An 11,111-nucleotide genomic window follows, 5' to 3' on the forward strand; every position below is an offset into this window, starting at 1 on the left:
ACGTCATTCCAAAATACCCATGACTTACATGACCCCACCCCTCATCCCAAATGTCCTAACACGTCACCAACATCACCTATCCCTCTCTCTGATATTTCCAACCTGACAGTACCTTCACACAAAAAAGCTAACCCCGCGTTAACCCATAATACCATAGCTACACAATACCATGCTATTCCCTTAAAAAACTCTACCACGACACTTACACCACCCAAACCTCTCTCTAATGCCTCCAACATGAAAATATCTCCAAAAAAAGCTAATCCCACGTTAACCCATGATACCATACCAACACAATACCATGCCACTCCCTCCAAAAATTCTACCTCGACACTTACACCACCCAAATCTCTCTCTGATACTTCCATCCTAAACGTAACTCCACAAAACAAAACCAACCTTACAAACTGGAAACGTTTACTCATAAATGGTGGGGTACCACCCTCAGACACACTTGACATTCTGGGACAAAAGAGGCCAGCAAACAACCATGCAGACCATACTGGGTTACCCAACAAGAAAATGGCGGTTTCTCAGCTTGGTAAGGAAAATGTTCAGATATTGGCAGAGGCTGTTCAACAGCCCTGCCAGAAGCAATGAGTCTCCTAGTGTGGAACTGTCGTGGGCTTGGGAACCCATTGACAGTTGATCAGCTTGCAGAATTGGTGTGGGCAAAAGATCCCTTTGTTGTGTTTATAGCCGAAACATGGACAGATAAAGCTAGGCTAGAACAAGTGCAAAGAAGAATTCAATTCAAGAATCTGTTTGAGGTTCCAAGAAGAAATAAAGCAGGTGGTCTGGCACTATTTTGGAAGGAAGATTTCAACCTGGATATTGAAACTTTCTCCCCGAACCATATAGACACCATAATTAATAAAAATACACCTGAGGAATGGAGATTCACCGGTTTCTACGGTGAACCAAACACCCAAAAAAGACATGAATCATGGGATAAGCTGAGGAACTTGAAAATGAGGAGAACTTCACCGTGATTATGTGCTGGAGATTTCAATGAGATCACTCGGCAATCAGAAAAATTAGGGGGAAGAACCCGGCCACATTCACAGATGCAACTCTTTCGGGATGCTCTTGATGATTGTAGTTTCATGGATTTGGGATACGTGGGTTTCCCGTACACTTGGCATAAACACTTTACAGATTATACAGTCTTTGAGAGACTTGATAGAGGTTTAGCCACCACAGATTTGTTCACTAGATTCCCGGGTACAAAAATCCACCATCTACAACCTCTGACCACAAACTGTTGTGGATAACTCCGGAAGGGATGGATTCGAGTTTCCACAAACCATTTAGATTTGAACAAATGTGGCTTACGGATGAAGGGTGCACTACTACAGTTGAGGCCGTGTGGAGGGAGAGAGTTGTAGACCCGTGGGACACCAGGGTTCTCAATAAAATAGATAAGTGCAGAAGGGAGCTGACTCGGTGGAGTAAAAAATGTTTTGGAAGTGTTAGAAGAGACCTTGAAACAAAGCGTAAGCAACTCAAGCAGGCAGAAAATGAGACAGCTCGGACTGGAAACTCAACCCATATGAAGTTGTTAGAAAGGGAAGTTAACCAGTTGCTGGATAAGGAAGCAAAGATGTGGGGCCAGTGCTCAAGAGTAATGTGGCTTAGAGATGGTGACCGTAATACAAAATTCTTTCACAGCAAAGCTTCACAACGTCGCCGACGGAATTACATTACTAAGTTACGGGATGCCACGGGTAACTGGTGTGGTGGGCAAGAACAAGTGAATACTACTATTCTTGATTTCTACCAGAATCTATTCTCATCCGCTGAGCCAAATGACCTAACCGAAGTGATTGACGTTATCCCATATGTGGTTACCCCCGACATGAATGTTCAGCTTAACAGGGAGTTTACTATTGAAGAGGTGGAGGTGACAATAAAGTAGATGGCTCCCCTTAAATCTCCCGGCCCCGACGGTATGCCCCCTCTGTTTTACCAAAACTATTGGTCTTTGATTGGGTCTGATGTTACTCACTCCATTTTGCACTATCTCAATAGTGGTGTGCTCCCGCAATCACTTTGCCACTCTTTTATCACTTTGATATTGAAAGTTAAGAATCCAGAATATGTGTCTCAATTTAGGCCAATAAGCTTGAGTATGTGCTATATAGAATCTTCTTAAAAGTTCTGGCTAATAGATTGAAAATTATTATGCCTCATCTCATTTCAGAACACCAAAGTGCTTTTATGTCTAATCGTTTGATTTCAGATAACATTCTGGTAGCCTTTGAAACACTGCACTACATGAGAAATCATAATAAAGGGAAGACAGGATTTATGGCCTTGAAGCTCGATATGAGTAAGGCATATGACCGGGTAGAGTGGTCTTTTATGGAGAGAGTCTTGGTAAAAATGGGTTTCCAAGAGAGATGGGTGAAACTGATGATGGCATGCATCACTACGGCTTCATATTCGGTGTTGATAAATGGGGAACCCCACGGTCACATCACACCATCAAGGGGTCTTAGACAAGGGGATCCCTTATCCCCATACCTTTTCCTCATGTGCACAGAGGGGCTGCATGGATTGATAAATAAAGCAGTAACACATGGTGATATTCGCGGAGTATCAATTAGTCGTAACGGTCCTAAACTTACCCATTTACTTTTTGCTGATGATAGCTTAATCTTTTGTAGGGCTACGGAGAATGAATGCCAAGCTTTGTTGAACATTCTTGCTAAATACGAGCGTGCCTCTGGTCAACAAATAAACCGAGCTAAAACCACACTCTTTTTTAGCAAGTCCACCAATACTGATATCCAAGATAGGATCAAGGATATGCTTGGAGTAACGGTAGTTCAACAATATGAGAAGTATTTGGGTCTCCCCTCCCTGGTGGGTAGAAATAAGATTGAGAGCTTCACCCACATAAAGCAACAAATTTGGAAGAAACTACAAGGATGGGAGTCGAAGCTCTTATCTCAAGTGGGTAGAGAAATTCTTATTAAAGCTGTCGCACAAGCTCTCCCCACTTACACCATGTCTTGTTTTAAGTTACCACTCACTTTGTGCAATGAGATTGAGGCCTTAATTCGCAAATTTTTTTGGGGTCAAAGATGTGATAATCGAAAGATTCATTGGGTGAAATAGTCGGAATTATGTAAGCCTAAATCACAAGGAGGCATGGGCTTCAAAGATTTAGCCATGTTTAATGATGCACTCTTGGCAAAACAAACGTGGAGACTTCTGCATGACACCCAATCATTGTTCTACAAGGTTTTCAAAGCCAAGTTTTTTCCCAATACCTCTGTGATGGAAGCAAGATCCCCAAATAATGCTTCATATGCTTGGAAAAGCATATTAAAAGGAAGGGAGGTAATAAAGCGTGGAGCGGTGTGGAGAATAGGTACGGGAACTTCAATACGGGTGTGGGGAGATAATTGGCTCCCTGTGAAACACAAACCCAGAATTTTAACACCAAAACCGAATGGGGATGGTACTGTCTGGGTGAGTGACTTGATTGACCCATTGAACAGAACGTGGAAAGATGATATGCTTGACCGGCTCTTCTATGACTTTGAAGCAGCTACCATTAAGAATATTCCTCTGTGCCGCTCCATTCAAGAAGATGTCCTGATTTGGTCTTTTAATCCAGACGGAGAATACTCTGTTAAATCAGAGTACATGTTCTTATTCGAAGCAAACACACTCCAACAGCCGGGACCCTCGAATGCTAAAGCCATGAAACCTCTCTGGAGTAAAGTATGGAGTTTGGAGGTGCCAAATAAGGTTAAAAACCTGATCTAGCGTGCATGCTTAAATTCCTTACCCACTAAAGTAAACCTGGCTCGCCGTAAAATCACCTCTGATGGTTTGTGTGGTATCTGTAGAGTGCACCAAGAAGACACAGTCCACGTTCTATATGGCTGCCCAGTGCTGAGTTCCTTATGGAATCAAACTCCAATATGGAATCATGAAGCACTCAAGGGTAGCAAAAGTTTCACTGACGTTATGGGTTTTGTTTTTGCAGGTAATAAGGACCCGAAACTATTCTCTCTTGTCATATGGAACCTATGGAATCGCCGCAACAATCTTCGCCTCGGCAAAACAGCTCTGCCCTTAGACAAAATAACAGAGCATGCTCGGGAAAGACAACTCGAAGCTCTCGCACCTTTAGCGAATCCATCTCTGCACCGGGGTCAACATCAGATGGCTTGGTCTTCGCCGGAAGCTCAACAATACAAGATAAACTACGACGCGGCAATATTCGTTGAAGACAATACAGCTGGACTGGGAATTGTAATACGGAATAGTGAAGGTTATGCACTGGTCTCACTAACGCAACAAATACCTTTGCCAGCCACTGTGATCGAGACCGAAGCACTTGCAGCACGGAGAGCGATGGAGCTTGCACTGGAACTCGGTCTAGAAGACATCGTTCTGGAAGGCAACAATGAACCTCTGTTTAAAGCTTTGAAAAACAGAGGTAGAAGTTTAGCACAGCATGGTCATCTTATAAATGATATTTTATTCCTCAGTTCCTTTTTTACAACTTTTTCTGTATCTTGGGTACGACGCCAGTGCAATAAGCTGGCCCACTCCCTAGCTCGCAAGGCAAAAGGTCTACCTGTTATGACCGTTTGGATGGGTGACATCCCACCTGACCTTGTATTAGTTTTCCAGGCAGATTTATCTAGCCTGTCTTAATAAAACATCTTTGTCTTCTTTCTCAAAAAAAAAAAAAAAAAAAAAAAAAAAAAGAGGGGAATATTACCTTGCCTTACTTCATAGTTCATACTCTAAAATATCAAAATAATTGGAGATTAATAACTATCTCATGTAAGGGTCATCAAATAGCCCATGACCCATGGTCCGACCCAGAAACCTGGCAGCCCATCAGGCTAATGGGCGGCCTGGCCCATTGTTATTAAGGCCCATGGGTAGCCCACAAGCCCAGTGAGTTAGGTCGTGGGCTAGTTTTTATGCCTATGGGCACTTGGTGGGCTAGCCCAGTAGCCAAGCCCGTTGGCCAGTCCAATAACTTAGAATTTATAACAAAAAATATATAAGAGGTGTATGAAGGATTGATCTAGAGATATTGTGGAGAAATTTCTTAAGAGAACTCTCCCAACCACTAAGACACTTAAAGTAATTGTGTTAAATTTAGTTTACTAAATATATATTTTTCTAGTAGTTTAGCAAATTTGAATTAACCATTTGATTTTTTTTTATTAAAGATAAAAATAAAAAAACTATTTGAAGCCTTAATAAAAAAAAAAATTAAATAAGTTTCCATCAACAAAAGAAAAAAAAATTAAATATTTGACTTAAAAAAAATTGTAATTAAGTATTAAATTCCCTTATAAAAAATGCTAGATTGATTATTCCCTTATAAAAAATTGATTCTTTCTTTATAAAAAAATAAAAAAATAAAATAAAATGCTAACACAATCTCATGGGTAGCCCATTAGGCCCAACCCAGTAGCCTAGCCCGTAAAGACAAAATGGGCATTGCCCACGAGTAGGGTCGTGGGCTAGGGTTTTCTATTTCGGCCCAACCTGACCCAGCCCGTTAACTAGTTAGTAGCCCATTATGCCCCTAGGCCAAGTAAAAATGGGCCAGGCCAGCCCAACCCGACCCATTGACGACCCTTAATCTCATGATAAAATATGCAAAATGTGAGTTAATGGATTAAATAGTAAATATCATTTGCTTAACACAACATTTGGCACGCATGTGAAGAACAAAGATAATATATAATCTAAAGATTGAATTCTCAAAGAATTAATATAATATAAAAATTTATGCAATGGTAAAGACTTATACTAGGTTTGACTTGAAATTTTGACAATGGTAAAGACTCAAAGGATTAACATTTTGAAATTTTGACCACGCCAAATTTTGTGTTAATCAGATATATGTATTTACTATCTCATACACAAACTTATGGTTTATATATAATTTTTAAAGTTGAAAAAAACTTGAAATTACCATTGGGGTGGTTAGTCTAGTGCGCATTGGCTCACTCCTACAAGTTTGGAAGGTAAAGATCCCCGGTTTGAATCTTGCAATGGGAAGCGCCTATGAAATAATTTCATTCTCTCGACTCATGCTCACTAGTATACTTGATAGGGCTGGATGCATAGCAATAGCTCATGGATCCCCTGCTTCTGTAAACTCGTGTCTAGCGGGTAAAGTGTCACTATGGTCATACCTAAATGAAATATGCTAGTTCAAGTCACCCCCCCCCCCCTTCACCCATTTTTCTTAGCCAAAAAAAAAAAAAAAAAAAAAAAAAAAAAAAAACTTGAAATTTAAATATATTACGATTAGGTAGTTACCAATCTTTGGTCACCTTGATTTTTTGCAAATATGAAAGGTATTAAAAGATAATGTATTTTGATAGTTGATTTGTCAAAATATTATTTTTGATGAAAAAAATAGAGTGGTATAAGTATAACTCTACATAGAATTATGTGCTATATATATATATTCCTAGTGCTGCGAATGAAGGTCAAGAGTTTTTTTTTTTTTTTTTTTTTTCGTCTCATGATGCAAAAAACTCTACTGCATTGGCATGTACCCTTAGTTACAAATCTAAATCACTTGTAGGAATTTCTTCAAAAGAGTAAACTCCTTGCCAAAAAAATATTACGGCACGAAATAAATGATAGTATGGATATGGAAAATAAATTCGGGATATATATATATATATATATATGTATATGTATATGTATATGTATGGAGAGAGAGAGAGAGAGAGAGAGAGAGAGAGAGAGAGAGAGAGAGAGAGTGGTTGAAGTTTTTTTTTTTTTTGATAAGAAGAGGGGTTGAAGTTAAATTAGTATAATTCATTGCAACGTTATGTCATGATACTTTATTGAATAAGTATTTTAATCAAATTTTAGAATATTATGTTGCCTTACTTCAAAGTTCATTCTTGTAAAATATCAAAATGTGAGGAGATTAATAACTATCTCATCATAAAATACTTAAATTAGAAGTCTTTCTAACTTTAAATTTTATGCAAACCGTGAGTCAATAGATCAAATAGTAAATATCATTTGCTTAACGCAACATTTGACATTTATGTTAAGAACATAGATAATATATAATCTAAAGGTTGAATTCTCAAAATATTAATATAATATAAAAATTTATGCAATGGTAAAGAGTAATACAAGATTTGACTTGAACCAAGCTACACTTGATGTAGCCCATTTTAATGTTATACTAATCCATAACTTTTAATTTATAGGATTAAAATTTTGAAAATTTGACCACGCCAAATTACGTGTGAATTGGATATATATTACTATCTCATATACAAACTTATGTTTTATATATAATTTTAAAGTTGAAAAAACTTGAAATTTAAATATTTTACTACTAGGTGGTTACTAATCTTTGGCCACCTTGATTTTTCACAAGTATGGAAGGTATAAAAAGATAATGTATTACGATATTTGATTCATCAAAATATTATTTTTTGGCAAAATAAATAGAGTGGTATAAGTATAACTTTACATAGAATTATGGGGAGTATATATTATAATATAAAAACGAAATATTTGACTTTTTGTTCATTATTTTTATTGCGTCTTGTAGCTATATAAATTTATGTCACGTATACATTTAAAAACACTGGCAATTGTGCCCTTTCATTTTGCCCTTTAAATTTCAGTATTTACTCACTGTTTTGCATAATATGTATATATATATATATATATATTTAAAATGTCATTGAGAACAAAAATGTTCAAAAACCATGGAAACAAAAACCACAAATTATTCATTAGCAAATAAATTAGGACAACAACAATAAAAAAGAAAGAAGGTAGTGAAGATTGAGGTTTTGGTGATCTTACCAAGGAGATCTGATATGTAGTCCAATCTTACCAAGGATTCAAGGTGTATAAACTTACTAATAAAGGTTATCAAAAAAAAAAAAAAAAAACTTACTAATAAAACAAAATTAGACTTATTTTAAAGTATTTAATTAGATCATCTGTACCTAAAATATGTCCCATGATGTAGACATTGATGTGAGGTTAGCAAGATTGGAGGGAAAATCAAGGCAGGTCCAGATCAATGATGAGGGCCTTTGTGATTCCTAACGTGCCGGCCTAGGAACTAAAATGATGCAGCCCATTTTAATGTTATATTAATCCGTAAGTTTTAATTTATAGAATTAACGTGGGTTTCAGTTAGCTCAACTGATAAAGTTTTTGATGGTTGTATAAGAGATTTAGGGTTCAATCCCCACCTACACCAAAACTGATTGGTGTCTTGGTCTGATAATAAAGAGTTATTATTAGAAGCGGACGCCATAAATTGAAACTTTATCTCAAAAAAAATTATAGAATTAACATTTTGAAAATTTGACCGCACCAAATTTTTTGTTAATCATATATATATATATATATATATATATTTACTATATCATACACAAACTTACATTTTGTATATAATTTTTGAAGTTGAAAAAACTTGAAATTTAAATATTTTAGGATTAGGAAGTTACTATTCTTTGGTCACCTTGATATTTTGCAAACATGGAAGGGATCAAGTTAATAATAAATATATAAGTTGTTGATATTGTTTTTGATGCTGTTATTTAGTTCATGGATATTAAAGAAAAAACAATTACATGGTAGTTATGTCATTTTGGGAATTTGCTAAACAAATATCAGCCAAATAGAACACAATTAGATGCCTTCCAAACTATTACGTACTTCTCACGAATGAAAACTATGTGATAATCAATCATGAAGTTTACTGTATGACAATGAACAAATTCATAATTTATAACTGGCAATTTCTCAATTTAAACATGTTAGGATACGTTCCTCAAAAAAATAAAAAATGAAAAAAATAAAAGAAGAAGAAGTTAGGATACATAATGGCTTTCAATGATATAGTAGGATAAGAAACCCGGGTGAAGGTGGTTGTTTAATGATGGCAATCTCTCAATTTAAATATCGTTAAACAACCAGTATTTTCCAAGTTTTTCCTAAAATCTAACTTGTCAATAGTGGTTTTTTAATGATGTAATGACTAAATGAAAATCGTGTTAATTTGTTGATTTACATGTAAATTTTTACGCTCTATTTGTTTCAACATTAACGTTTTCTAGAACATAATTTATTTTTCAAAGAGTATTTTCTAAAAAACTATTTCGTTTTCCGGTATTTGGTAACAATATTGAAAATGAGCCTGAGAATATTTTTTGGTGTTTAGTATACAATTTATTTTATTTTATTTTTTGTATAATTTAAAACATGTGTATTATGTAAACCAACTAATGTAATTGTGGGGCCCAAACGATTTATGGGCCAGGCCCATCTACCCGGGGAGAATCCAAAGGCCCAAGCCAAGGAGAGCTATGGCCCAAGCTCGACAAGATAGCCTATGGATACCGCCGGGGAGAATCCGAAGGCCCAAGCCAAGGAGGGCTATGGCCCAAGCTCGACAAGATAGCTTTTGGATACCGCCGAGGGCAGTTCAGTCCTCGACAGACCCAAAGTCCCCCCTGAAAGAGGGGTAAAAACGGTATAGGACTGAAACTTGGAAGAAAGATCTAAAATATCCAAGGAAAGCTGCCCTTACTGCCATTCAATGCTCTGAACCTGACAGAGCCGCACTCTTTGGCTTTTACAATCACCCCCAACGACTTTGAGTATGGGCTGATGGGACAAGTATCAATCTTGGAAAGGTTGACCCTATACGTGGACGAAGGACAATGAACGCAGGCAAATATAAAAGGAAAAATAAGTAACCTAAAGAAGGGACTGGGAAAAATGGCCAAAAACTAGAGCCTCCCAGCCCACCTCCAGGAGAAAGACTCCATGGGTGATGATAACCTAAACACGCACGATTACCACGAAAAACCCACCATCTGGTGACTAAGGCCTAGCCTTCTAAACCCACGCTCTACAAGTGATATTGTTTGGGCCTTTTTACGTGCGAACCCCGCACCGCTAAGGTTCGTTACGAATCGTGTCCTTACAATTGGCGCCGTCTGTGGGAAAGGCTTGTGTGTTGGCATAGGAGGTGGGTCGATAGAGTTTCTTTGTTATTTCTAACCGTTGGTTATAGAGTTCTAGTATAAAGTTCTGATAGGGGTACGTTTCTTGACTAGGGGCTTGGCTGAGGAGCTAACTCCCTTAAAGCCAAGGTCCCCCGTAAAGAGCAAACTAGGCACTTGGTAGCGTTAATCGTATGGATAAACTCTAGGGGTTTGGCTGAGGAGCTAACTCCCCTAAAGCCAAGATTCCACACGAAGAGAAAACTAGGTTTTGGACAGAACCAAGGCATTGCATAGTCCTCGGACTCAAGCCTATGGGGAAACCAACTACTTGGATAAGGAAAACTAGGTTTTGGACAGAACCAAGGCATTGCGTAGTTCTCGGACTCAAGCCTATGGGGAAACCAACTACCTAGATGAGAAAAACTAGGTTTTGGACAGAACCAAGGCATTGCATGGTCCACGGACTCAAGCCTATAGGGAAACCAACTACCTGGATGAGGAAAACTAGGTTTTGGACAGAACCAAGGCATTGCCATAACCAACTACCTGGATGAGGAAAACTAGGTTTTGGACAGAACCAAGGCATTGCATAGTCCACGGACTCAAGCCTCTGGGGAAACCACCTACCTGGATGAGGAAAACTAGGTTTTGGACAGAACCAAGGCATTGCATAGTCCACGGACTCAAGCCTCTGGGGAAACCAAATACCTGGATGAGGAAAACTGGGTTTTGGACAGAACCAAGGCATTGCATAGTCCACGGACTCAAGCCTCTGGGGAAACCAACTATCTGGATGTGGAAAACTAGGTTTTGACAGAACCAAGGCATTGCATAGTCCTCGGACTCAAGCCTCTGGGGAAACCAACTACCTGGATGAGGAAAACTTGGTTTTGGACAGAACCAAGGCATTGCATAGTCCTCGGACTCAAGCCTATGGGGAAACCAACTACGTGGATGAGGAAAACTAGGTTTTGGACAGAACCAAGGCATTGCATGGTCCACGGACTCAAGCCTATGGGGAAACCAACTACCTAGATGAGGAAAACTAAGTTTTGGACAGAACCAGGGCATTGCATAGTCCTCGGACTCAAGCCTATGGGGAAACCA

The sequence above is a fragment of the Quercus lobata genome, chromosome 6, assembly GCF_001633185.2.
Source record: "Quercus lobata isolate SW786 chromosome 6, ValleyOak3.0 Primary Assembly, whole genome shotgun sequence".
Classification (NCBI taxonomy): Eukaryota; Viridiplantae; Streptophyta; class Magnoliopsida; order Fagales; family Fagaceae; genus Quercus; species Quercus lobata.